The 27,659-nt window shown below is 42.3% G+C and overlaps 1 protein-coding gene across 1 annotated transcript in view; it reads right to left on the reverse strand.

The window, feature by feature from the left end:
* Positions 1–9,831, reverse strand: part of LOC126235635 (PDF receptor-like) — a 483,384-nt gene extending 473,553 nt beyond the window's left edge. Inside the window, exon 1 of the mRNA XM_049944349.1 lies at positions 9,658–9,831. The gene's annotated coding sequence lies outside the window, so the exon portion shown is untranslated. The remainder of the gene's footprint in view (positions 1–9,657) is intronic.
* Between the last annotated feature and the right edge of the window lie 17,828 nt (positions 9,832–27,659).

Genomic DNA, 27,659 nt, shown 5'->3' on the forward strand with positions numbered 1-27,659 from the left:
GCCTACATCCTTCTGAATCTGTTTAGTGTATTCATCTCTTGGTCTCCCCCTACGATTTTTACCCTCCACACTGCCCTCCAATACTAAATTGGTGATCCCTTGATGCCTCAGAACATGTCCTACCAACCGATCCCTTCTTCTGGTCAAGTTGTGCCACAAACTCCTCTTCTCCCCAATCCTATTCAGTACCTCCTCATTAGTTATGTGATCTACCCATCTAATCTTCAGCATTCTTCTGTAGCACCACATTTCGAAAGCTTCTATTCTCTTCTTGTCCAAACTGGTTATCGTCCATGTTTCACTTCCATACGTGGCTACACTCCATACAAATACTTTCAGAAACGACTTCCTGACACTTAAATCTATACTCGATGTTAACAAATTTCTCTTCTTCAGAAACAATTTCCTTACCATTGCCAATCTACATTTTATATCCTCTCTACTTCGACCATCATCAGTTATTTTGCTCCCCAAATAGGAAAACTCATTTACTACTTAAAGTGTCTCATTTCTAATCTAATTGCCTCAGCATCACCCGACTTAATTCGACTACATTCCATTATCCTCCTTTCAAGACACTGTCCATTCCGTTCAACTGCTCTTCCAAGTCCTTTGCTGTCTCTGACAGAATTACAATGTCATTGGCGAACCTCAAAGTTCGTGAAATACATGAAAGAATATTTCGTAAGGAAAATAGAATATTTGTGAGTCTTTATCCAACTCCGTCTTCCTTTGGTATACTTCACGGTACAGTTAACCAAATGCACCGCGCGTTCCTGTGGCTCGTTACCCGCACCTCAGTGGCGGTCAGTACTGGCTACAACAGCCGTCTGACGCGGGAAACGCTGGCCGCTGCCGCGTGCCGCGCTGACGCACACTGATGAGGGCCGGCTTTAACGATCCTCAAATGGGCTGGTCTGCCCAGAGTCCCAGGGGACCAACATTAGGGTGAGCTAGAACGTTGATTTCACTCCAGACGCAATTTCTGGTTTCGGCTCTTACGGAGAAATGGGCTGCTATTCCTCCAGAGGCATTCAGAAAGCTCACTGAAAGTGTCTACAAAGTTCAAGCCGTCATAAAGGTGAACGGTGGGCACTCACTAATAGGTGTGCGCATACTTTTCATCATATAGTTCCGCCTAGTGGTGGAGGCTGGATATTGTAGCACAGGACTTTCCCTTTTACCTGTATCAGTGCGGGGCGGTATGGCAGAGCGGCTCTAGGCGGTTCAGTCTGGAACCGCGCGGCCGCTATTGTCGTAGGTTCGAATCCTGCCTCGGACATGGATGTGTGTGATGTCCTTACTTTAGTTAGGGTTAAGTAGTTCTAAGTTCTAGGGCACTGATGACCTCAGATGTTAAGTCCCATAGTGCTCAGAGGCATTTGAACCTGTAGCAGTAGCGGACGGTTGATGGGAAGGACGACTCGCAGTAAACACCTGTGTGTGATCTAATTTAGTCCAAGACGCATCTCAGGATGTATGTGGGAGGAATTTCTACAGTAAATTCTTCATGTTGAGCATGTCCGTTGCGTCGTCTCTCCAATGACGAAACACGCCACTTTTCGTCCGATCATCTGCAGCTCATCCATCAATCCAAACTCAAAGTTGCCAGATTGATAGGCAACAATCAGTAGAAGTAGTGTTTGGTAATATATTTATTTCTTGGACGAAATGTTCTAGAAGAGTCTTCCAACGAACCTCACCCTGATACCTGCTTTTTCCTGTAACTCGTGGATATTTTACGGTAGTTCCAGTTTACAGTGATTCATCGTCAGTAGCGCAGTCTAACAGCAATGGATGTTTGCGTACGTGTGTTTGCTACAGGTAACACTTATTCACATTCAGGGCAGCAGCTCATGGTCTAGTGGATACCGGAACGGTAGCTCAGCGTGTTCGGTCAGAGAGCTGGCTGGGCTCTGTAATAGAAAAACTGAGATAAGGGACCAACGACGAACTTCAACAGATGTCATGTGACGTCCACTACGATCAAATACAGCGAACAATAACGAACAAAATGAAAAAACATGGCTACCATTGCTGCCTCTGGATCACGAGGTCGCGGGATCGGTTCCCGGCCGGGTTTAGGATTTTCTCTGCCCGGGGCCTGGGTGTTTGTGTTTTCCTTATCATTTCCTCATCACTCGTGAAAGGGGCCAGATTGGACTGTGTAAAGAGTGGGACTTTGTACGGGCACTGATGACCGCGCTGTGCAGCACCCCACAGACCAACCACCATCACATTCAGGACACCTGCCAGTCCATGCAATAACTTTCGATTCTCTGCTGGTTTTCCTGCATTTAGGTACTGTCTTCTGGGGTTGCAATCTTTCGATAGACAACATAAACATTTGCTAATAGCTTCACGAAGCTTCCGGTGTCCTTGTTTACATATTTCGTGAATAGTATCGGCCCTATGACACCCGCTTGGGATACCTGTCAAATTACGTCTGTCGCTTTCCTCCCCCATATAAACGAACTGTGAAATGCAATTTCCAAGCATTTCCTAAAATCAGTCACAAATCAAATCCTATACTCGATAACCACCTATTGTTTTGGTAAATAACAGTGCAGAACTTTATGAAATGAGTTCCGAAAGTCAAGGGATAGAGCATCGAAATGGACGCCGTTTTGTGTGGACGCTCTGGATCGCAAGGACGAACAGAGAGAAGTGAGTTTCGCAAGATACACGTCACAATGTGTGAGTGTAAAACATGCCCCAGCAGCACGGTTCCGGACTGAAGTGCCTAGAACCGGTCGGCCACCACGGCCGACTAGTAAAGATGAGATGAGTCCAGTTATCAAAAGTGTTTTAGTGGCTTATACTTTAAATAATGAAGTTTCATTTTTCAAGTCATTATTAAGGCAACTATTTTTATTACAGCTGAAAGCGAAATGCTTTTGCCCAATGCTAGGAGATGATGGGCACAGATTAAAAGTGCTAACAAATTACAATGCAGCTTATACAGCAGCTGATGGTGCGTACAAACATGTCTTTCAGTGAACGTTTTACAGCTGTGGAGAAGCACCTGGAAAAATTATTTGTTGCTCCAGTATGCCCATGGCTGTAGAATTATAGACTAAAATTTGATCCTTATTCTAATTTATTTTCGGTTCAGACTAGAGACATTCCTATACGTTATGTGTGGCGTGAGTACTTAATGGCTATGTGGTGTGTCTAACGTTACTAGAACTTTTCAGGTGGTGGTCGCAACACAGCATGCTCGGGAGATGTGCACATGCTGCCTATTTTCAGTCTCAGGACTTTCAGAAAAGCTGAATCATTTACACGAGAGAGGTGCACGCATCTACCCATGGAAAGTACAGATAGTTCGCTGTACTAGTATCACTGCACAGCTAATAGCGATCAGGTGGCGTCTTAACTGCAGTGTGCAAATGGCGGTAGTCACGGATGCTTCCATAAGGACTGCACCCCGAGAAGACAGTAGAATTTTCCAGTTGTCTCAAGAGTATAGACGTTTGATACGAGCTGAATGCGGAACAGGCACTGCGAACCGTCCACAACAGATTATTCGACGCCGGATTCAATCTCGAGTTGGCATGCGTTATTTAAAGCTGACACCACACCACAGACAACAGGGACTCGCGCGGTATAGATCCAGAGTGAGCAGGGACAGTGTGTGGCACATTGTGGTGATATGAGCTGTCTCGCCTCTGTTAGCCAATGTATTCGTGAAAGATATGGTGAAAAATCACGAGAAGCAAACATTCGACAGTCTCGCATCTCTCCAAATCATGCAATCATAATGTGGGAAGCTACTGGAGTTAACAAGAACACCGATTTTGTAATTGTTGAAAAGAAGCTGTAAGCTTACCAGTATTTGGCAAGGGTAGTCAAGTCTGTTGCCATATTCTTCATGACCAATGTTGTTCTCGTTGTGGTCTTCAGTCCAAAGACTGGTCTGAAGCAGCTATCCAGGCCAGTGCATCCCGTACAAGTCTTTCCATCTCTGAATAACCATCGGAACTTACATCCACCTGAATCAGCCTACTTCATTCAAGCCTTAAGTCTCCCTCTACAATTTTAGCCCCTCACCCCCCCCCCCTCCCCCACACACACATACGAACAGTTCCTTCAGTTATCAAATTAAACTAGTAAAGTTGTACCAAACGCTACCTCGTTCCCCAATATCGAATCAGTAGTTTTACAGTACATTTAAATTCATGAATCCAATTTTCAACACTCTTCTGCAGCATCACGTTTAAGCTGATTCACTTCCGTGTAAGGCTGCTCTCCAGACAAATACCTTAGAACAGAACTCCTAACCCTTAAATGTTTCATTTTCATAAATGCTTTTTTTGACAATGCATTTCTGCGTTTTATATTCCTCTGTTTTGACTACAGTCATTTATCTACATAGGAGTCAGCTATTCAAAAAGCGACTATTTGTGCCCAGTTTTCAAATCTAATTCTGTACATCAGATGACCTAAATCATCTGTACTCCGTTAGCCTCGTTTTACTTTACTCATTCTGATACTTTACCCAACAGGAAACACATTCTTACCCGACTTTTTACTAAGTGCGCCTTGGAGTATAGGCTTCGCATATCCTGGCCGTACTGTGCTACATAATAGCCATATGTCAAACGAAATGAATGAGCATCTTGTCACACTTTGTTATGCAGTGAGTGTATTGTTTACTTCAGGAAAAAGATGACTATCAGTCTTTAGAGCCACACGTTTATTGGAAATTTGGTACATTCCATTGCTTGCGTACTAAAATTTATTCAATTCAGGGTGTACAAACAATGTCTACCTAAAAGTAAAAGAATATAAATGTATCATCAGGATTTCACTGCAGAAATTAATTCTCTTACCAAATGAGTTTTCTCTACCTGTGAATCAGATTCAATTGTTGTTATTGGCGCCTTATGACATTAATGAAATATCACAGTTCTTGGCCCTTACTGGATTCCAGCGGCATATTTTTTTCTACCGTAACACAGACAAATCTAGTTGCTGCTTTCCTACTACATGTGTTTCTACTCGTTCTCGTCTGTGAAACCGTGATGTAGCTGATAACTTTATTCAGAAATAAGACACACACTCCAGTTCGATACAGTCTGTCTTTTAAAATATCCTTCCCGGGAGCGCGATAACCTTGTGAAAAAGGCTCACTCTTCTTACTACAGCTGCGTGTTGCGTAAGATCGCTAGAAGAGTCCAGAGCGTCACAGGAGCTTTTCCGTACGGCTGGACGTTTCTCCCAAAACAGCAGCTGCATTTGGAGGGGTCAGTTTCACAACTATGAAGAAGTGCTGAACCGAACTAATGGGTGGATCCTCTTATGTTTGATCTGAGTTTATGGACATTTAGTCTACAATTGATAACAGAAGTATTTATTTATGTAATCGTATGGTTGGGGCTCCCCGTCGGGCAGGCCGTTCTGCCGGGTGCCGGTCTTCCAATTTGACGCCACTTCGGCGACCTGATGTCGATGAGGATGATAGGATGATGATGAGGACAGCACAACATCCAGCGCCTGGGCGGAGAAAATTCCCCGACCCAGCCTGGAATCGAACCCGGGCCCAGAGGATTGACAGTCCGTCACGCTGACCATTCAACTACCGGGGGCGAACAACATCGTATTAATCTTACACAATCATGTAAATGATAATAGCTCTAAGCTGAAGTTAATGTTAACCAGAAGCAATATATACGGTAGTTTGGGGAGTGACATTCGAATTGAGTCGGTTGTATGGTAGGCGAATGGTCGACTTCAGTTTATTGCGAGCATTACAGGAAAACGTAATTCAGCTACGTAGAAGGCAACATACAAAACACAGGAGCCTTCATACAGTACACCTAAGTGATACCTTCTTCAGTGCTGCTCAACTGTTTGGAATGCGAACAAGATCAGCTTAAAGCAATACGTTGAAGCAATTGAGACGCGTATGGCTAGATTTGCTATCGTTATTTTCGTTCCATACACGATCATTACCGAAATTCTCCTAGAGCTGTCGTGGCATTCCTGGAGGGAAAAAGACGTTCCTTTTGCGAAACGCTATTGACGAAGTTTAGAGAATCCGCATTTGGAACAGTTTAATAAGACAAATGAGGGCTCTTACGTGGGATTACGCTTCCCATATCTCCATTCACAAATTGAACAGGGAAGGGAATGACTAGTAGTGTATGCGGTACCCTCCACCATGCACCACATGTTTTGCGGAGTTAAGTATGAAGATGCAGATGAGATGCACGCGTATTCGCTCAAGTGTAACAGCGATTGCTGTAGTTCAGGTTACTGAGTCACTGATCAGTTTCATGAACTGCACTAACACGTTTTGTATTCTGCCACCCTTACATCAGTGTGTCTCATACACTTTGCGGATTATTCAAAATTTACATGATGTGGTGTCCGATATATTGCCTTATTTGGTCAGAGGGAAGAGGGTAAGGTGTTATGGAACGCATCTACTGTTCACTAAATGCGCCAAAATCTCAGATCAAAATTCCGAACATCCCTGTTTCAATTACGAAATATTTGCATAGGATACGTTTGGTCTGGTTGAAATGAGTGGTACGTTGTTTACCCTCAACAGGGTTTCGCAATTTGCTTTCTTTCCCTACTCATTCATTTGTACATTAGCACCTAATTCCAGCACACAGCCACTTGTCAGAGGTTCACATTGTTGGGTCGAAGAAAAGCCTGTTACAGATTCTCAGCTGTAGGATGTGTCAGAACAACATGCAGCACATCATTAGAGCCATAAACACAGAATTTTTATAAAAGCTGCCAATTTTCGAGAGGGGAAGGATGTGATGATTACAACGGTCAAAGCCACGGCTCCACAGGGGCTCAAAACTTTTGTTAATAACCAAAGTTTAATTGTACATCGTGTGACGGTCAGTATCCTCATGATAGCAAGAATGTTATCACTTGAAATTGCTCTCTAATGGTGAAACTAGCTGACCATTCTGTACCAAGAAATTTTAGTTGTCGACAAAGGAACGCAGCCCCCTGTGGGCCTACGGTCTTAACCTTTAAATATTTTACAGCGAATGTGAAACAGAAAGGAAAGTTGTTGTGTGGATTTCTTGTTGCTAGCAGTGAGGAAAATTCCTGTGACGTAGCCCAGAAATACCTAGGAACTATTTAGAAAAAACATGGCTCGCACTTCGTAAATCAAACTCGTTATTAGCAACAAACTCTGTGATTAATGAACATCATTAGTCTTGAACGAAACACATCCTCCTTTCGCCAGACTTTGTATGACATGAAGACCTCCCCGTAACTGTAGTCTGTTGACCTGCAATGTTAAATGTAATTTCATAGCTTCTGCTGCATCCGGATCACATCAAACTATTTCAAAAACGTTTTAAGTTGCTACCAGGTATGTGCCTCAAAATGTCCAGTCAGTTTATAACAGTTCTGCGCCAACCATTCACATCATCTTTCAAATTCTTAGTAGCGGGGTGCACAGAACATTCTTCTTTAAGAGTTGTGTTTTCCACGTAGGCCTGTACGGTGTACACGCTCCCGCGGCAGAGCTACAAGGAGACTGGAGCGGGTGCCTTCCCAAGCGCAGGAACAATACCCTCTAATGGAGGTGTCGCCTCGCTGATGCAGTTAACTCACAGATCAGACACGCCGCCACTGCACCAGAAGGCTGTGCATATCGCTGCGAGCTGCACAGAATGACAATAATCGCTTGACTTGCGAGTGCGTAAGAGCCTCTAAAGGGGCCAAGAAACGAAATTCCACTGTAGCACCGCCTTATGAATTCTGCAAGGAAAATCCGCTTTTTACTTTACGTCAGATCACGTCAGTGCTATCTGTCCTCACACAGGCTGGGTGTGACGAGGGAGGTGACGTGACGCCTCAAGTTCTGGTTTCTTCATACGTTTCGTCGTCACTGGTATCCACAGCATCTCTCAAGGTTTATCGGATGCCTATCATTAATCCATAACTGATATATAAAATCGGACACGTCTCGTATCTTCGCTCGACCTTTCCCCATCTCAATTTCACTCGCACGGCTTTGTAACATACTATCCAGTGACCTGCATCACTGCCTTAAGAGGTTTAGTTTCAGGTGTTTTTATCTGCGTAGCCTCACTCTCGGCATATCCCAGTAACCATCTCCAGTAAATCAATGCACCTACGGCATTTCTATACTACCCACGCTTTGCTTTCTTCTTCTTCTCTATCCATTTTTGTTTCCTTTCCTGCGTCACATCTGTAAATCTTGAGCTATTATTACCTTCCCTTCCCCTGCCAAGACAACCTCTTCTCCACTTTTGATTCCTTCTGTGCTACTGCTATACATAACTGCAAGATGCCATGACACATGTCACAGACGAACGCAGAGAACATTGAACCATCGCAAATGACAGTATGAAGCCTAGCCTGTAAATATTGCTATACTATGTTCCTGGGTGGTTCTGTAAAAGCTCTGTAGCTATTCGATAGGTTTGGAGAATATTCCTTGACTTCCCGCTCCTTCAGCGCTTAAGCACTGTTCCAGTAAGTGGTGGTGTAAATGATCTAAACGAAGGTGAGAGAAGACGCTTACATGGAAAGGACAGTCGGAAAGGAATGTTTTTTTTTATTTTTCGCGAAGTTGGTGTGAAATTTACTATTTGTGGGGCGAAATTTTGTGTTAGTAGGTGATAGAAAATAAATAATTTCAGCTGAAATCAAAATCTGGGATTGATTAGTCAGTGTCGCGACGAGCGCACAGTCAACGTGGAGCGGTGGAATAATATCAAAGGACAGTAAGGTAGCTGCAGTATTAAACGTTTAGTTTAAAAGACCTCTCTTAACACTGTCCTAATTAGACAAATTGCTGAAATACTATATGTTCATACTGCATTTGTTATTACTATATTATTGTTATTATTATTATTATTATTAGTATTATTATTATTATTATTACTTATTACTCATGAATTCTGCATACTGCAGTTTTAAACTGATAAGGATTAAATATAACCGACCCACGCAATCAAGTTATTTGTCACGGGAAATAAACGCATGAATAAATGTCGTTGATACATGTAGCTAACATCCTGAGTTGAAATTTCAGTTGATATTGGACAGAACTTAGACAAAGTAATTTGAGGAACACTATTTTGCTAAAAAAAAAATGTACTCCATGTATAGTCAAGAAACAAGGATTCATTAATGCTAAGCCAGCTGCTATTTTCATTCGAAAATGTAAAATACACCAGAGAATAGCTGCATGTGACACACTTTCCACTAAACATTATATGGCAAGAAAAATTTTGTTCGAGGTGTCTTCCACGTCATCAAAAAATGTAGACTATGCCTCTATCAGAGATATATGTAACGAATGTAAGGAGCAGTCACTATAGAAGCATTCAATTGTAGATAAGTGGTCATACTTTCCAATTGTTTTTGACTAACGTGCTATTTTCCAGCTCAGTGTATATAAAATAATTGCTAAGAGCTATTACGATGGTATTACGTTATTTAATGACTGAATGTTTTACGGAAAATATTATTGAACAAGTCAACACTTAATCATGTAAAAGACTCCCTGAAACATCATTAATTCAAAACCGCTCAAAACAATCCAAAAATATTGGCCACCGACATGAATCGCAATGCTAACATTCTGCTGTTTTAGCTAAAAGCCACTACTGAAATTTGCAATAGTATTGAAGTATCGCTTACCCACAGAAATTGCCTCAGCTGAAATGAATCAAAAACGGAAATAGTAACTAAGGAAAAAAGCGGTCATTTCAGTGGAGCGTTCGAGAACGCTTGGTGTCCCGCTTTATGGCAGACGCCGCAGCCGCGTGCGCAGCCAGTGGAGAGGGAAGGCAGCACGAATACCACCTAAACTGCGCGGCAATTGCCGAGCGACTGATTCGATTTGGCGCCGCGCGTTGAGTAGGCGACCGAAAGCGCGGTGGTGGGGGCAGATGGCCCACTTGGGGGGCAGTCCAGACTCCGTACGCATGCGCAGTGGTGCGGAACTCTTAGCCGAGCTGCGCCAAGGGAGGCAGGGTCCACAGACGGGAATGTGACGCGGTGGTAAGTAGGGGGAGGGGGCAGTCGGGAAATACAAACAATCCCATGCGACCGCTTCCAATAACAATAACTATCCTAATGATAACCTGCTTTCTAGTTTCAGGTGAACGTAAAGCTGAAATTTGCTATCAGCTGTCAAATTTACTAGCTGCATTTCGCCTTTAAAGAACTAATGCGTAACTGGCACTGTTGATTTGTCGCGTAAATACAAAAGCGCGCGAAGCTACAGCACACTGTTACAGTATTCATTACACAATTTAATATAAGTAAGAAATTACTGTTCACGTTACCCCAAAAAAACAATGACAATCCGTAATATAGGATTAAATCAGACTAAATAACTTTTTATTTTATCCATTTCAGATGCCTGGTGAAAGCCTGCGAACAAGAAAACAATGGATTTGTATACAAAGTAACTCATTATGGTAGCAGCTATGACTTAATTTTTAAGAATATTTTGCACGGCGTGTTTGGGAAATGTTCCCATTATCAAGAGCTTTTTTCGTGTTCGATGCTGTTTATTCGTGAAATTTTCGATGTGCAAAGTACTGCAATGTTCATGTTGCCTTTACTGAAAAAACGCGCTCACTTTTTGATTAATGATCGATTTTTATGGAGAATCGGGAAAGTACGTCTACTTACGGTTTTTTTTTTTTTTTTTTTTTTTTTTTTTTTTTTTTTTTTTGCCGTCCACTTGTTCAGAAACTCACACACAATTTTCTATCCATAGCACATAATAACAGTAACAGACGTAGAAAAAGAAAACAGTTACAAAGGTAGACTGTTCTTACATACAGTCAGCAGAGTTAGCGGTATACGTCACATATTTAAAGGTACTTACTTCTATTTATCGGTATTTTTATTTCAGCTGATTATGGAAGTATCTGTGGAAATTCACTGGTCCACTTTCATGTTTTTCATTTGGTATTTTGCCTTTACATTTTTTGTGATGTGATTATGTCTGCAGTTCTTCCAACAAATTCATTTCATGACCTTTGTTTAATCGGTGAACTACTTTGGCATTTTGGTCTACTTTTCCAAATGAGTGCTCTGTGTTGTGTTGCGTGTGGCTATTGTCGATGTTGTGAGTCTGTTGTGTGTGTATGTTTTAATATACCCTGTGTCCTAACTTCTACATTACTTCGACTGAATCCGATTTACCACGGCTGTTCGGTTAAGTGTGTTTTATGAAAAGCTGAAGGGGCTGTCATTCATCTACGTGTTCTATAATGATTTCCACAGTAGCGTACAAGTAAAAATGCAGCTCATGCCTTCCTCCACATAGACAATTCGCTTATAATATCTGAATGCATTTTACTGCACGTAACTCACGGAGTTTCTGTGGCGAAACGTTCACCAAAACACATCCTAAAACGTGGCGATTAAAGCACCATGTACCACCTATCCATTTAATCCAACCGTAATCAGAGTGTTTCTACTGTGAACTAATGTGTGTCTGATATTTTGTAGTAGATAGTATAAATCGCTAAGTAAGTAGTTTGAGTCCGCTGATACGGCTCACAAGTACACTTCTTTCACAGGCAAATTAAATACACATAAGTGACGCACGTAAACAGACGAAAAATGCACAAATATTATTAGTGTAGGTGCTACTGTCGCAATAATTAACTTCGGATTACTGTTTGCTAATGAAGGTGGACATATGGATACTTTGTTCTACGAAAATATCCTTCACTAAGCCGATAAACTGACGTGTGCTGGATAATCTGGTAGCAACTTTGATCTGTTAGTATTCAGAACGTCCTTGGTGAGAAACTTTATTCATTAAGCAGTGCAATCAACAAACAAGTAAACAATCCCTGAATGGAATAAAGTTAATGTCATCAGTGAGGAATGAGTGGTGAACTGGCTTGAAATGAAGTAGCTGTGGATAGTTTCGACTTCAAGTCGTTGCTAAGTGATTATAAATGCCTATATTTCTTCAAGGGCACTATCTTTATCCCCAGTGTTTTCAAAATATCCTTAGTTAAATTATGGTTTTGGCATTACCACGAATTGACAAAGTAACAGAGAACCAGTGTCCTCAGCATAACCGTTACGTGAATAAACTTTCTCATGTGACAACTACGACAAGTTTTGCCTCTGAAATACCCGTTATCAGCGCAAATGCAGTTTTAATGTAAGGTGTTACTGGAGGAGAAATGAAAAGTAAATTGGCCCGCATCTCGTGGTCGTGCGGTAGCGTTCGCGCTTCCCACGCCCGGGTTCCCGGGTTCGATTCCCGGCGGGGTCAGGGATTTTCTCTGCCTCGTGACGGCTGGGTGTTATGTGATGTCCTTAGGTTAGTTAGGTTTAAGTAGTTCTAAGTTCTAGGGGACTGATGACCATAGCTGTTAAGTCCCATAGTACTCAGAGCCATTTGAATCATTTTTGAAAGGTAAATTGAACACGGACCTGAATGGTTGTTATGTAGTTTAGTGATTTATGCCTTCAGCAATGGAATGTCGGTTGGCAGTCGACAGTGTGATTACAGAGATGTGCGTGCTGCAGCTTCCTATCTGAGAGGCTGGTGTAGGATCTGGTACCGATGACCCGTTAGCCGTTGATCGCTGGTCCTTCAAAATACACCGCAATAAACTTTCTGTAAACTAAACGGGGTTGGTCGGTTAACTTAATATTGTTGCTGTTGTTGTTGTTGTGGTCTTCAGTCCTGAGACTGGTTTGATGCAGCTCTCCATGCTACTCTATCCTGTGCAAGCTTCTTCATCTCCCAGTACCTACTGCAACCTACATCCTTCTGAATCTGCTTAGTGTATTCATCTCTTGGTCTCCCCCTACGATTTTTACCCTCCACGCTGCCCTCCAATACTAAATTGGTGATCCCTTGATGCCTCAGAACATGTCCTACCAACCGATCCCTTCTTCTGGTCAAGTTGTGCCACAAACTCCTCTTCTCCCCAATCCTACTCAGTACCTCCTCATTAGTTATGTGATCTACCCATCTAATCTTCAGCATTCTTCTGTAGCACCACATTTCGAAAGCTTCTATTCTCTTCTTGTCCAAGCTATTTACCGTCCATGTTTCACTTCCAAACATGGCTACACTCCATACAAATACTTTCAGAAATGACTTGCTGACACTTAAATCTATATTCGATGTTAACAAATTTCTCTTCTTCAGAAACTCTTTCCTTGCCATTGCCAGTCTACATTTTATATCCTCTCTGCTTCGACCATCATCAGTTATTTTGCTCCCCAAATAGCAAAACTCCTTTACTACTTTAAGTGTCTCATTTCCTAATCTAATACCCTCAACATCACCCGACTTAATTCGACTACATTCCATTATCCTCGTTTTGCTTTTGTTGATGTTCATCATATATCCTCCCTTCAAGACACCATCCATTCCGTTCAACTGCTCTTCCAAGTCCTTTGCTGTCTCTGACAGAATTACAATGTCATCGTCGAACCTCAAGGTTTTTATTTCTTCTCCCTGGATTTTAATACCTATTCCGAATTTTTCTTTTGTTTCCTTTACTGCTTGCTCAATATACAGATTGAATAACATCGGGGAGAGGCTACAACCCTGTCTTACTCCCTTCCCAACCACTGCTTCCCTTTCATGTCCCTCGAGTCTTATAACTGCCATCTGGTTTCTGTACAAATTGTAAATAGCCTTTCGCTCCCTGTATTTTACCCCTGCCACCTTTAGAATTTGAAAAGAGTATTCCAGTCAACATTGTGAAAAGCTTTCTCTAAGTCTACAAATGCTAGAAACGTAGGTTTGCCTTTCCTTAATCTTTCTTCTAAGGTAAGTCATAAGGTCAGTATTGCCTCACGTGTTCCAGTATTTCTACGGAATCCAATCTGATCTTCCCCGAGGTCGGTTTCTACTAGTTTTTCCATTCGTCTGTAAAGAATTCGTGTTAGTATTTTGCAGCTGTGGCTTATTAAACTGATTGTTCGGCAATTCTCACATCTGTCAACACCTGATTTCTTTGGGATTGGAATTATTATATTCTTCTTGAAGTCTGAGGGTAATTCGCCTGTTTCATACGTCTTGCTCACCAGATGGTAGAGTTTTGTCAGGACTGACTCTCCCAAGGCCGTCAGTAGTTCCAATGGAATGTTGTCTACTCCGGGGGCCTTGTTTCGACTCAGGTCTTTCAGCGCTCTGTCAAACTCTTCACGCAGTATCGTATCTCCCATTTCATCTTCATCTACATCCTCTTCCATTTCCATAATATTGTCCTCAAGTGCATCGCCCTTGTATAGACCCTCTGTATACTCCTTCCACTTTCCTGCTTTCCCTTCTTTGCTTAGAACTGGGTTTCCATCTGAGCTCCTGATGTTCATACAAGTGGTTCTCTTATCTCCAAAGGTCTCTTTAATTTTCCTGTAGGCAGTATCTATCTTACCCCTAGTGAGATAAGCCTGTTCATCCTTACATTTGTCCTCTAGCCATCCCTGCTTAGCCATTTTGCACTTCCTGTCGATCTCATTTTTGAGACGTTTGTATTCCTTTTTGCCTGCTTCAGTTACTGCATTTTTATATTTTCTCCTTTCATCAATTAAATGCAATATTTCTTCTGTTACCCAAGGATTTCTACTAGCCCTCGTCTTTTTACCTACTTGATCCTCTGCTGCCTTCACTACTTCATCCCTCAAAGCTACCCATTCTTCTTCTACTGTAGTTCTTTCCCCCATTCCTGTCAATTGTTCCCTTATGCTCTCCCTGTAACTCTGTACAACCTCTGGTTCTTTCAGTTTATCCAGGTCCCATATCCTTAAATTCCCACCTTTTTGCAGTTTCTTCAGTTTTAATCTACAGGTCATAACCAATAGATTGTGGCCAGAGTTCACATCTGCCCCTGGAAATGTCTTACAATTTAAAACCTGGTTCCTAAATCTCTGTCTTACCATTGTATAATCTATCTGATACCTTTTAGTATCCCCAGGGTTCTTCCATGTATACAACCTTCTATCATGATTCTTAAACCAAGTGTTAGCTATGATTAAGTTATGCTCTGTGCAAAATTCTACCAGGCGGCTTCCTCTTTCATTTCTTAGCCCCAATCCATATTCACCTTCTACGTTTCCTTCTCTCCCTTTTATTATTAAGAACGTAATTTTTCAGAAGCAAGAATTGACGGCTTATTCAATATGAACACTGACGTGCAGTCCACCCGTTTATTTGCCGGTCACCAAAATTAAACTGTTCTCAAGCACTGTGTGCACATAGATTCCTGTTGAGTTCTCGGTAATTTCCAAGAATGATTGCCTATCGAAGTTTGAGGGATCCAAACGATACATATCGAACGTGCGATAGTAAATCGATTATGGAAGACTCGTCGCGCGCGTTATGAGTATGTTTCAAGTTGTCACTACAGCAACAACAAAAGAAATGCATTAGAGAAGCACTTGTAAATTCAAAGGAGACGTCTTACCATACTCGTCGTCGGTGTTATGGACTTGTGACAGTTCGTGTGATGTATAAGCTACATGGGCAATTCCTTTTTTTCCCATAGCCGGAGTAATCTCTGCCAATATCGCGCAGGAATATCGGCAGAGTCGCATGCGTCGACTTTCCCCTGCAAACGCAAGTTGTGGAAGTGTAGGTACTGGAACAAGTACAGTTCGTCCCTCAGTCCTGGACGTTATTCTGTTTTTATGGTAGACTTGACAGACTTCCACAGCCGTTCTATATGCTGGGTGTGGACACTGGCGTCATCGAAGAGACAAAATCCACAGAGTGGTTCAAGAATTCGTGGTCCAACCCTTCAGCTTTCAGAATCTGGTACGACTGAAAACCGTCTGTGATGACTTTTGTTCCAGGCAATATGAAGTGTTTTATGAGACGCACTAAAATCACCTTGTCTCAGGACAATACCCTCACAACGAAACACTTGGTGGCTCTCTTTCTATCCCGCAAAAAACCCAAATATGATCTACCTCACTTTTAGAAGGTCGTCCTCTATGGTTATTTCGTCTAGCAATATGAGATTCGTCTACTTCTACTATTTTATTCGGTCCACCAATTGGCACACTGTCATTTGTCACTACCACGTAACACAGATCTCGGAAAACCCGAAATAGTTACACACGGTATTTGCCGATAACTCAGTTTCTCTTGCTGTGGCTTGTAACGTGTAATCTCGAATCCAGCGCGACATAAAGTTACTGTGGTCTGAATCGATAATTTCGAGGACTCGAATCACGTATTTTTCCTGATGCTGGTTCGCTTTCCGCAAAGTCTGCAGCGAAACTGCAACGGAATCTCGGTGTCCACACTCCACTCACGAAATTTTACAGACTTCGCAGCACTAAAATCATCACAGTTCCTCCTTTGTTCGTACGGCAGAAGTCCATATTTGCGACAAAAAGTCAAACATTTGTCTATGCTGGATATGCATGGAATTAGAGTTTTCAATGTCAGACAATCCGCAGAAGAGACGTGAGAAGCAGCAGACACTTGCTATCAACAGAAACCGTTTGGGTTTCCCACTCAAATCACAAATTATTACGGCGGGAATGCAGTGTACACGCACTGAAGAAACAACGGAAAACTGATAAAAAAGACGATCATAAATAATTGATCTTAACGCGCGCCACGAGACTTCCGTAATCGATTTACTATCGCACGTTCGATATGTATCGTTTGCACCCCTCCAACTTCGATAGCCAATCATTCTTGGAAATTGCCGAGTTCTCAGCATGCCCAATCAGACAATGCACAGCATATTGCCTCTATTAAGGACAGCGACTTTTACTCGTGGTATTCATCTCAACACACAGATGCCACTCCGCGTAACTCACCATCGCTCCTCAACTGTCTCTTCGCAATATTATTCACAGATATTAATTTTCCACAGATCCTAACATTACAGCGAAATTACGTACTTACTTGGAAATAACGTTACACAATAGATACCAATACTGAATTTGCATAATACGTTATAGTCATCTGTACACAAGAAGTCGTTACAATTGAATATAATCAATGTTAACAGAGAAGAAAATTACAGAGAAAAAAATACGTACCTACTTCATTAATGTTTTTTCAGGATTCTAAAAAGAGTAGCAGTATATGTACAATACAATAACGTATGTCAAATCGGGTCTAGTGAAGCAGGGGATACAACCCGCCGGCTTTGACCAATGACGTCATACATTACCCATAAATAGTAATATCTTCACTTCGAGCCATAGATAATAAAACAGTTCTGTGTTCCGGATAAGTGCTATCATTGTACATTAAAATAATTGAATGTAGTTTTAAAGGAGATCGCCTCATATTGCTGAAAATATTCTTCGTGTGCATTTATTAAATTAATTGGTTGTTTCTAATTCATTCGATACTTAATTTCATTCGTAGTGATACTGAGGTAATTTGGGCTATTAGTTTCTTATCTTAGAACAATTTTTAGTATCTCATTTTCGTTTGTAGGTATGGGTTTATCTGTTGCGATGAACCTTGATGATTTACGAGAGGCTATGGGCGAAGATATGTTGGCTACGATTTGTTGTTTTCAAATGTGTGGTCTCATTGCTGATCATGCTTGATGTCGTGAGTGCGGCGAACATATGCACCTCACAAGTGTATCTCGTCGCCGAACTCACGACTTATTCGTATGGGGCTGTAGCAGAGATAGGTTGGGGCGATCCATTAGAAGAAGGACGTGGTTCGAAAAATCTAAGCTCGCCTTGAGAGACATTGTGAAAATCACTTACTGTTTATGTTTGTAATATCCTGTGTGGCTGTGTGTGCGTGAATGTCGTGTGAGTAGGCGTACAGTTGTGGATTGGTATTCTTTTTGTAGGGAAGTGTGTGGGGAGTACATGAAATATTGGGGGCCGTTGGAGGGGCCGGGTGTTATGGTCGAAACTGACGAATCACGTTTTGGCAAAAGGAAGTACAACATGGGGAACATCCGGTCCGGTGGTATTATGAGTTTGGGGGGCAGTAGTTTCAGGTCAGCAGTGTGACGGTGTAGTGTTCAAAGTAGTGCCCAATCGAAGGAAGGAAGTTTGGTCAGCTTAATTGAAGATAACGCTGCAGAGGGTTCCATTGTAATTTCAGACGGGTTTTCTTCATATAGGGATTTAGGGGAAAGCGGTTATCAGCACCTCTTAGTAAATCACAATATTGATTTTAGATCATTATCCACAGGGGCTTGCACAAATAGCATAAAGGGTTATTGGTCATCTGTGAAGTCTCTTGTAGGGGAAGGGAAACTCCAGATTTCTACACTTCAGAGTCACCTAGACGAGTATTCGTCGAGACATAGTATTCCGCGAACATATTGCCCGTTTAAATGTTTTATTAAACATGTTGGGCACATGTACCGTCCGAAATATGTTAGCTAATTTTCCATTAGGATGTGGGTGGGGGTGAATGTGTGTGCCTGTGCGTGTACGCGCGTGAGCGCTCGTGCATGTGTGTTGGTGTGTGTGTGTGTGTGTGTGTGTGTAGGTGTTTTCGTAAAGTTGTGTTTGTTGTGAATGTGGGTATGTGATTTTTGTTGATGTCTTTCCAGGCGAGCTTTGATTATTTTAGGAAGTTCCCGTCTGGTGAGTTAACTTTTCCATTTTCTTCTTTTACTGCATTTGACTATTTTGACGTATTTCATTGTTGTATTACACCAATACATATGTTTTCGTGTACTCCAGTACGTAATAAAAATTTGTCAGCTGTCGTTCTTCTTTCGTTTCCCAGCACTAGTATCAGTACGATTTTTTCGAATCTGTACTAGCAATATTGGAGGCGAAACGGCCGACACAACTGAAATTTGTATCCCGTCCTTCACTTGACCATTACACTGACACTACGTATTCGAAAAGAACGACATATGTAACATTGATGAGATCTACCAATGTATATCAACTGGAGATCAGGATACAACTGTTGTGCATATCTATATAGCTCAAGTAAGGAATGGGATAGTATTAGCATCGAAGGCGAAAAAAAGACTGTACCTTAGAGTGAAGTACGGGACACAAACTGTATATGTGTCGTCTTATTGCCTCTTCGTGTAGTTCAACTGAGGTACAGTTTGCAAATCTAACGTACGTCCATTTCCACGTTTTCGTTAGCAGTGTACATATTGTAAGAGGTCCATGATTAAGGAATTCGTTACTAGCGCACTCGAGCAGATGTAATTTCGATGGATTGCTGCGATATGTAAGCTATAAGAGAATCTCAGACCAAAGAGCAGTGTTGTATGCAGTAGGAACTGTGTAGCAGTTTTAGTAGTTGCTAGCGAGAGTCGTGTGTGTGGAGTTGGCTGTGCCGGTCGTGGGGAGCGATGGCGGGGCCTGAGTGTTGTAGTACAAGGTAAAAGCATCCTCGCGCATATTTAGTATTGTTATATCAAGTCCCATGCAAATGTTTTAAAAAAATCTCTTAATAATAATCCTTTTTAAAAAAAAATAACTTTTGACAATGATTCATCTCAAATTAAAGAATTTACTAATTTCTCCAACCCATGCTCATCCCGATTATTGTAAAGAAAAATCAGTTGTTTCCTTTTATACATGACAAGTCTATCGGCCATCGTTGCACTGGGCTGTGACAGGAAAATTTATTATAAGAGCAGATATATATGCGTTATCCTGCGACTTCATTGAGGTAAGAATTTTCAGTTTATTCAGTATGATCTTTCAGGGCCATGACGCAGCACTGCTGACGTCCAAAATTTACCCGTTTAAATTCACAGTCAATTATTGAAAGGTTATCTACGAGTCATATTTTTTTATTGGGAGATTCGTCACATTTTATTGTTCCAAGGTTACGGAATTTATGTATGGGAGGTTACGCTGAATGCTATAAATAATTATATTTTTACTGTCGGGAGGTTACGGAACTTTTCTGTTGGGAGGTTACACTAAATGTGAATATTATTCATATTAATTTATTGTGAGGAGGTTACAATATATAGAAGTCAACGGAAGTATGGTATACAAATATTTTGTACCTAGCTCGGTCTGCCATCGGCAGTACTAATATCTATGTAAGAGCAGACTTTTAGTGATAGCGGAGGCGAAATAAACAACACATGTAAAATTTGTATCCCGTGCTTCATTTAGGGTTTAGTGAAGCAGGGGATACATAGTTAAACTCAACAACGGGATACTAATGCTAGTGAAAACGAAGAAATCGACGTACGCCAAACTTGTATCCCGTACAGTACTTAAGCAATACAGTTAGAATGAGGTTCGAGATACAACTCATACATATGTGACGTGATGTATTCTATGCTACCAATATTTTCCATCCGTTTTTTCCCTTTCATTTTCCAGAGAAATAGTACGCTACAAACACGCGATATCCCTAACGTGAAAATACAACTGGCCTTTATATGTATGTCAACTATATTTTTCGTCTCTCGTATTCCTTTGTTTCCGAACATTCTTGTCAGCTCTTCCACCTGTGTAATAAATGCACTCTGGCAAAAATCTGACGTCATTGGTGAAAGCTGACGGGTTGTATCCCCTGCTTCACTAGACTCGTCAAATCAGCCCATTGCAGCCTCGTGTGGAAGTATCTGGCTATTTGTCCTAGGCAGAACATGGGGAATTCCAGGTAAAATCGTGTTTTACATTCCAAATCATAAATATGGTTCGCGATTATGTTTTGTTATGTCTCCACTTGTGTGACATATTGTTAAATGCACTCAATCACCCCTTACTGACACGTCCTACATGTAAACTAAAAAAAGAAAATCCAATTTCCTTCACTCATTTCTCCCTTTTGTTCAGAGCATCCCCAAACGCACTCAAGAACTCACTCACATACATGACAGACAAAGAATGCAAAAATTACTTCACGCACCAAACTCCACAAAAAGGAGCGAAAAACACCCAGTGACAGTTGGCATCAGTTAAAACACTATGACCAACAGTCACACATAATGACCACCCATTAAAAAAACACATATTAACAGTAAAGTATTTTGAAGAAATGTGATATCACGGGAAACCTAAATCAGGGTGGCTAAACGAGTGTTTGAACCGTCGTCCTCCCGATCACGAGTTCAATGTGCTAACCGCTGCGCCATCTAACAGTTTGTGTTAAATTGTACTGACGGAACCCTTCTCGAAGGACATAATCATTATAATTAATAATAATAACAACCATGACATTTTTATTGCTTGTTACGTATCTCTGTATTGGAAAGCAGTCCTTGAGTCAAGTCTTATGTTGGGAGAATGGACACCTATGGCAGGTCTTGTTGTACGAGTATTTCGCTACAGTCTTTTGGTGTTGCATCCACACTGTAGAGAACACCATTGTCCGTGAACAACCTCGGGGAGCTTTCGACGCTCCGGTTCACGCGATAATTCATTCTCTGTCGTAACTAGGAATAAACGAGTTTATTTTACCTTCTGTGAGTTGTGTGGTATTCTTTCAACTTCATTTTCATGCAAAGATTTGAAAATTCGTCGTTCTTGGGACAACAGCAGGTGCACTGAGTCAGGTATGCCAACTGACCGAAACTTGAAAATTCGAAAAAAGTCGCTTACACTATATTGTTCCCTCAACGACGACGTATGTCCTCAAAAAACTAGTTCCCTCGAAGTGTCCTGGAATACACTGTCCTTCTCCTATAACCTGATTTGAAAGTCTCCAGAGAAAAAATAGTCTGTATCAAAATGTCACAGCAGAGGAGAACTTCCCAATAAAACAAATCGATAATGCAAAGGGTGAAAGTCACATCACTGTTTGCTATACGAAGTGCGTTATACACAGACGCTGTCTCAGTGGAAACACACACACACACACACACACACACACACACACACACAACAGACACACATGTCTTCCCCCAGCTCCTCCACCTCACAGTCTCCCGCCAAAATTTCACAATTAGCACCACTCTAGACAAAATGATACTATAAACGAGTGGCAACAGCCGAAACGTAACATAACACCGCCGGAAAAAATACAACGTCCTCAAGTACCAAGATCATTTCATTGGAAAAGTTTGGTGTCTGGTAGTTCAACATTCTAGAAGTATATCATAAGAAATTCAGACGACGCGAAACACACAGTAAAGGGTGCCCAAAGGACACGGCAAGACACCGTGTACCCCTCTCTAACGACAACATAGGCGCGCATTCTCTCATACAACCGTTCATAAAGGTTCCGAATCGCATCCTGAGACAGACTGTTCCAAGCACCTTGCGCCTTTTACTGCAATTCGGCAGTGGTTCTTGCAGGACCTGGACAAAAAGTACGTTCCTGCTGTTTAGCTGGAGAGATCTCTCGTCATCTCACTAGCCACAGCAATTGTACACAAGGGCCGGCCGGAGTGGCCGTGCGGTTCTAGGCGCTACAGTCTGGAACCGAGTGACCGCTACCGTCACACGTTCGAATCCTGCCTCGGGCATGGATGTCTGTGCTGTCCTTAGGTTAGTTAGGTTTAATTAGTTCTAAGTTCTAGGCGACTGATGCCCTCAGAAGTTAAGTCGCATAGTGCTCAGAGTCATTTGAACCATTTGTACACAAGGAAGTGCACGATGTGTCGCTGCAACCGTATGTGGACGTCCATTGTCCTGCTGAAAAAGCACATCACCTTCCTGTCGCACTGACTAGTTAACTCTGCAGCTACTCCTAATGTGACCGTCAACTGTAAATGATACACCCCCTCCACCCGCCCCCTTCCTCAGACCAACCCCACACACTATGAAGAATGCTATGGGGTCTGTGTATGTAGAGCGAATGTACTCTCGAATAGACATCCCACCAATTGTACCACATACACATACACATACACATACACATAGAACGTGCTCTCGTCAACCCATCACTGAACATAATTGGGGGCCATTCCACTCTCCACTAAATTCTACTACGATGCCAGAGTAGACACGCTCAGCGGTGTTCTGATGTTAGTAGTAGCTTGGTGAGAAGCACACATGATCATAATTATGTCGCAAGCAGATGGTTCCTGGCAAAATAGAAGATGCATTGTGTGCACGGCTTCCGCCCTGGATAACGTCGGCTTCCGCTGTTCGACAGTGTGTCTACCTTGATGTGTGTCTGCACTTCGCGGATGTCCAGAACGTGGCCTACAGGTGTGGGTATGACCCACAGACCACTGCTGAACGCAGAGGCTCATAACCGATACACTGGGCCAACATGTACAGCAATGTATCGTTACGTACATCCAGCTTACCGCTGGTCCGATATGCGACCCCTAGAAGTGGCTGAAACTGTTCGACAGAAGTACGTACTCGATAGTGAGGGCCGCGAGGGGTATCCGCGCTGTCTCAATCATCTTGCTACGGTTCGCACGGCTGCCCCCCGTCGGAGGTTCGAGTCCTGCCTCGGGCATGGGTGCGTGTGTGTTGTCCTTAGCGTAAGGTACTTTAAGTTAGATTAAGTAGTGGTAAAGACTATGGACAAATGACCTCAGCAGTTTAGTCCCATAGGAACTTAAGACAAATTTCCAAATTATCGACAGTGGGGCATCGTTGCACCCTCAAATGAATGTTGCAAACACTGATCCGCCATTAAACTCAGACTGCAGTGCCGAGACAGAGAGTGCACAGATAGGCCTCTACATCCCCTCAATATGCATATATAACCTGATGACACTGAACAAAATCCTTGAAGATGGTGCAATTTTCTGTTAGTGTTTTTCGATATGTGTGGAGACACAATATTCCTAAGTTTCGTGTTATACTAAAAGAAACGCTATGCCATGTGAAACAGAATGGGAACATGTGTGAAAAAACGTGTTTAATTAAAAACTACAAGAATAAAAGCAATTTGCACAATAAGACGGAGGAACGTAACTGCAGAACATACACCACTGTTAATTTCGGGAAACGTATGTAAAAATGATTCTTTTTTGAAAAAATACACTGAATAGCCAAAGAAACTGATACACCTGCCTAATATCGTGTAGAACCCCGGGAGCACGCAGAAGTGCCGCAGCACGATTTGGCATGGACTCGACTAATTTCTGAAGTGGAGCTGGAGAGAACTGACTCAATGAATCCAGCAGGGCTGTCCATACATACGTAGCAGTACGAGGGGATGGATACCTCTTCAGAGCCGCACGTTGCCAGGCATCCCGAATATGTTCAATAATGTTAATATCCGGGGAGACTGGTGGCCAGCGAAAGTATTTACACTCAGTAGAGTGTTTATGGAGCTACTGTGTATCAATTATGGACGTTTTGGATGTCGCATTGTCCCGCTGGAATTGTCCAAACCCGTCGTAATGCAGGAATGGATGGAGTGATCAGACAAGATGCCTACATACGTGACACCTATCAGAATCGTATCTAGACGTATCAGGCGTCCCATATCATTCCAACTGCACATTAGAGAGCATCCACCAGCTTGAACAGTCCCCTACTGACATGCTGAGTCCACGGAATCACGAGCCTGTCTCCATACCCGTACATGTCCATCCGTCTATTGAAACTGAAACGAGACTCGTCCGACCAGACATCAACAGTTCAATATCGGTGTTGACGGGCCCAGTCGAGGCGTAAAGCTTTGTGTCGCGCAGTCATAAAGGGTACAAAAGTGGGCCTCCGGATCCGAAACCCGACATCAATGATGTTTCGTTGAATGGTTCATACGCTGACTCTTTTTTATGGACAGCATTGAATTCTGCAGCAATCTGCGTAAGGGTTCACTTCTGTCACGTTGAACCATCCTCTTCAATCATCGTTGATTTCGTTTTTGAAGGATCTTTTTCCAGCAGCAGCGATGTCGGAGATTTGATGTTTTACCGGATTCCTGATATTCACGGTACAGTCGTGAAATGGTCGTACGGGAAAATCCCCACTTCCTTCCTACCTGGGAGATGGTGTGTCCCATCGCTCGTGTGCCGACTATAACACCAAGTTCATACTCACTTACATCTTGATAACCTGCCATTGTAGCAGCAGTCACCGATCTAACAACTACGCCAGACACTTGTCTTATATAGCCATCGCTGAGCGCGGCGCTGTATTCTGCCCGTTTTCGTATCTCTGTATCTGAATAAGCATGCCTACACAAGATACTCTGGCACTTCAGTGTATAATGAAATATACTTTTACAACTAATCTGGAGATGAGGTGTTATCAAGCAATAAAGAGCATAAACGTTGGCCAATCCGTGCAATCCGTGCTTGAACATTAATGATTTTTCAGTTGAGCAATACCAAGAAAATAAAATGCACGAGCTACAGCTATCAGGCTTAAACCAGACATCCGAAGAAAGGTTTCGTACAACATATTTTACAAAAAATGTAACGAAACTCCCTGAAGACAATACATGTCAGAACATGACTATCAAGAACAACGAAAGGAAAAACATTCTATAATTCAAAGTTTTCACGAATGAATTCACACACCCTGAAGAGAGTCAAGAGGAAGTACCAACTGCAGCAAGATGAAACTGGTAGCTGACTATTGAACTTCTCATATATGATTCTGTGCCGAAACTCATGTTTTATACACAATTTATGTAGAGTCACTCCTAGAATTTGTTAGTTTGTTGAAAGCCTCCTTCACCGCAACACTAAACGGATATTTTTGTGCACATTATTTATCCTACAAATTTTCTATACCATTCTTATTTATTTATCCGTATGGCTCACATGCTGTTTAAAATTACATGCATATAATATTACTAATACCATATATAATAGGAATATGAAAATACAAAACTATATATAAAACTATGTGTCAATATCTAGGTTCCTAATCTATATCAGAGCCGTATTATTAGCTTTTCAGGAGGTCGCTCCAATTTTCCTGGTAGGAACACAAAAGCATTCATCTGTAATGTGCTTGACTGTTTGATTCGCAGCCCCACAGTCAGGAACTAGAGACTCTGTAGCACTCCACTGTAAAGAGAGTGTGGGCATCGTCCGTGCCCATTGCGAGCTCTGTTCAGTTCAACCCATAGTTTCCTGCCAAGTTCTGTGCCAGCAGTATCAAAGTTATGCCATTCTTGAAGTGTTAAATAAAACGCTTCCCTTCCGTGTGGCGTTACGGGGGCCCGGGTCTCGGTGGCATAGTTTTGATCTTTGTTTTTCCGTGTTTCCCTGTTATACTTACTGCTTGCGTCACTGCTGCAGATGCCAATGTTACTCCTTGGCTGCTAATTAATGACGAAAATATCAACTAAAATGTTATTCTGGATTAATAAAAAAGTATACTATCATGGCGCAACTGTACGAACTCATCGTATCTGTCAGGCAAGTAGGTATATCCCTGGGGTAAGTTAGTACAGATTGGTGGTTAACAGAATCTGAGAAATAAACGTAATTTATTAACTACAAAACTATTATTTCCATATGCAAAGCAGAAAAAGTAATGATAATGTTATGAATCAAAATAAATGAAATGATAATTAAATAGACACCCTAGATGCAAACAGGCGTTGATATACTTCATTGGGGACATGTTGAAAATGTGTGCCCCGACCGGGACTCGAACCCGGGATCTCCTGCTTACATGGCAGACGCTGTATCCATTTTTTTTTTATTTTTTTTTATTTTTTTTTTATTTTTTTTTTTTTTTTTGGAATGACTGTCAGGGGGCAGAGTGGGCAGGGGTCGCAGGGTCGCACTTGGAGGCCTGGCCACGGTGTCCCCGTCTCCTGACATGATAAGGGAGAGGCAGCAGGAATGAAACATTGTGCATTGTAATTTCTGTGTTAGTAACAATAATATTTTATTTATTCATTTAATTTTAATGTCCCAAAAGAAAAATCATATATAAAAAGGGAAAGAAATATAGGGCTGAAGTGACATCCTCGTCACTTCACTGGGAGTACATCCTATCCTCGAAACAACGTAAACCTGAGACTCCCCACCGCTTCGGGGGGTTATGAAACATGCTGCCTAGAAAGTTCGCAAAATGCGTTTTATATTTAGAGTGGCGTCGGATGATTTCGTGTTGTTTTAGTAGATAATGCCAATAGTCCGTGCCCGATATCTAGTTCCGCGAGAGCACGTAGTGCGATGCGTGTCCTCCAATTCATCGTATTGCCGATGTTTTTTGTGAGGGGAAAAAAGACAGCGTCAGGGAAAAATAAAGCGTCCGTCGTGATCGTGGATTCGTCGGTGCGTCGGAGGAGGGCCACGATGCGTTGCGCCAGCCGCCAGACATCCTTTGCCTTACTGCACTGCAGAGAATGTTCGTCGGTGTCCTGCATGCCACATATAAGGCAGAGCGGGGAATCTACCATGCGAATGTCGTACAATCGTTGGCGATTGTCTTGCGGTTGATTAGTGTATACCATGACGATCGCGCTGCTGTGGTGAGGAGAGGTATATAGACAGCTCGCCAAATCTGTCGCCAGTTTCGTGTTGGGTATTTAAGTTCGACAACATTGCTGCCATGATGACGCCGCAAGTATCGATATATCTCACGGGTAGTGGGGATCCTTGTGGAAGGTATCTGTAACTGAACATAACTAAAATCGACAAAAAATCGCGCGACGTGAGAAAAAGAGGGCGAGATTGTGCCGACCGCCACCGGTGGTTCAAAGGACGTCGGAAGAAGCACATCCAGGATGGCCGACGTGATGGCGTGTTGCCGTTGGTTCCAAGTGCGTAGCGTCGCTCGCAGGTATAAAGCTAGAGCCTTGTTCCGCACATCCGTGAGGTTAAGGCCTCCAGAATGGTGTGGGATAGTTAAAGTCTCGTATTTGATGTTAAACAACA

This window comes from Schistocerca nitens, chromosome 2, assembly GCF_023898315.1.
Source record: "Schistocerca nitens isolate TAMUIC-IGC-003100 chromosome 2, iqSchNite1.1, whole genome shotgun sequence".
Lineage (NCBI taxonomy): Eukaryota > Metazoa > Arthropoda > Insecta > Orthoptera > Acrididae > Schistocerca > Schistocerca nitens.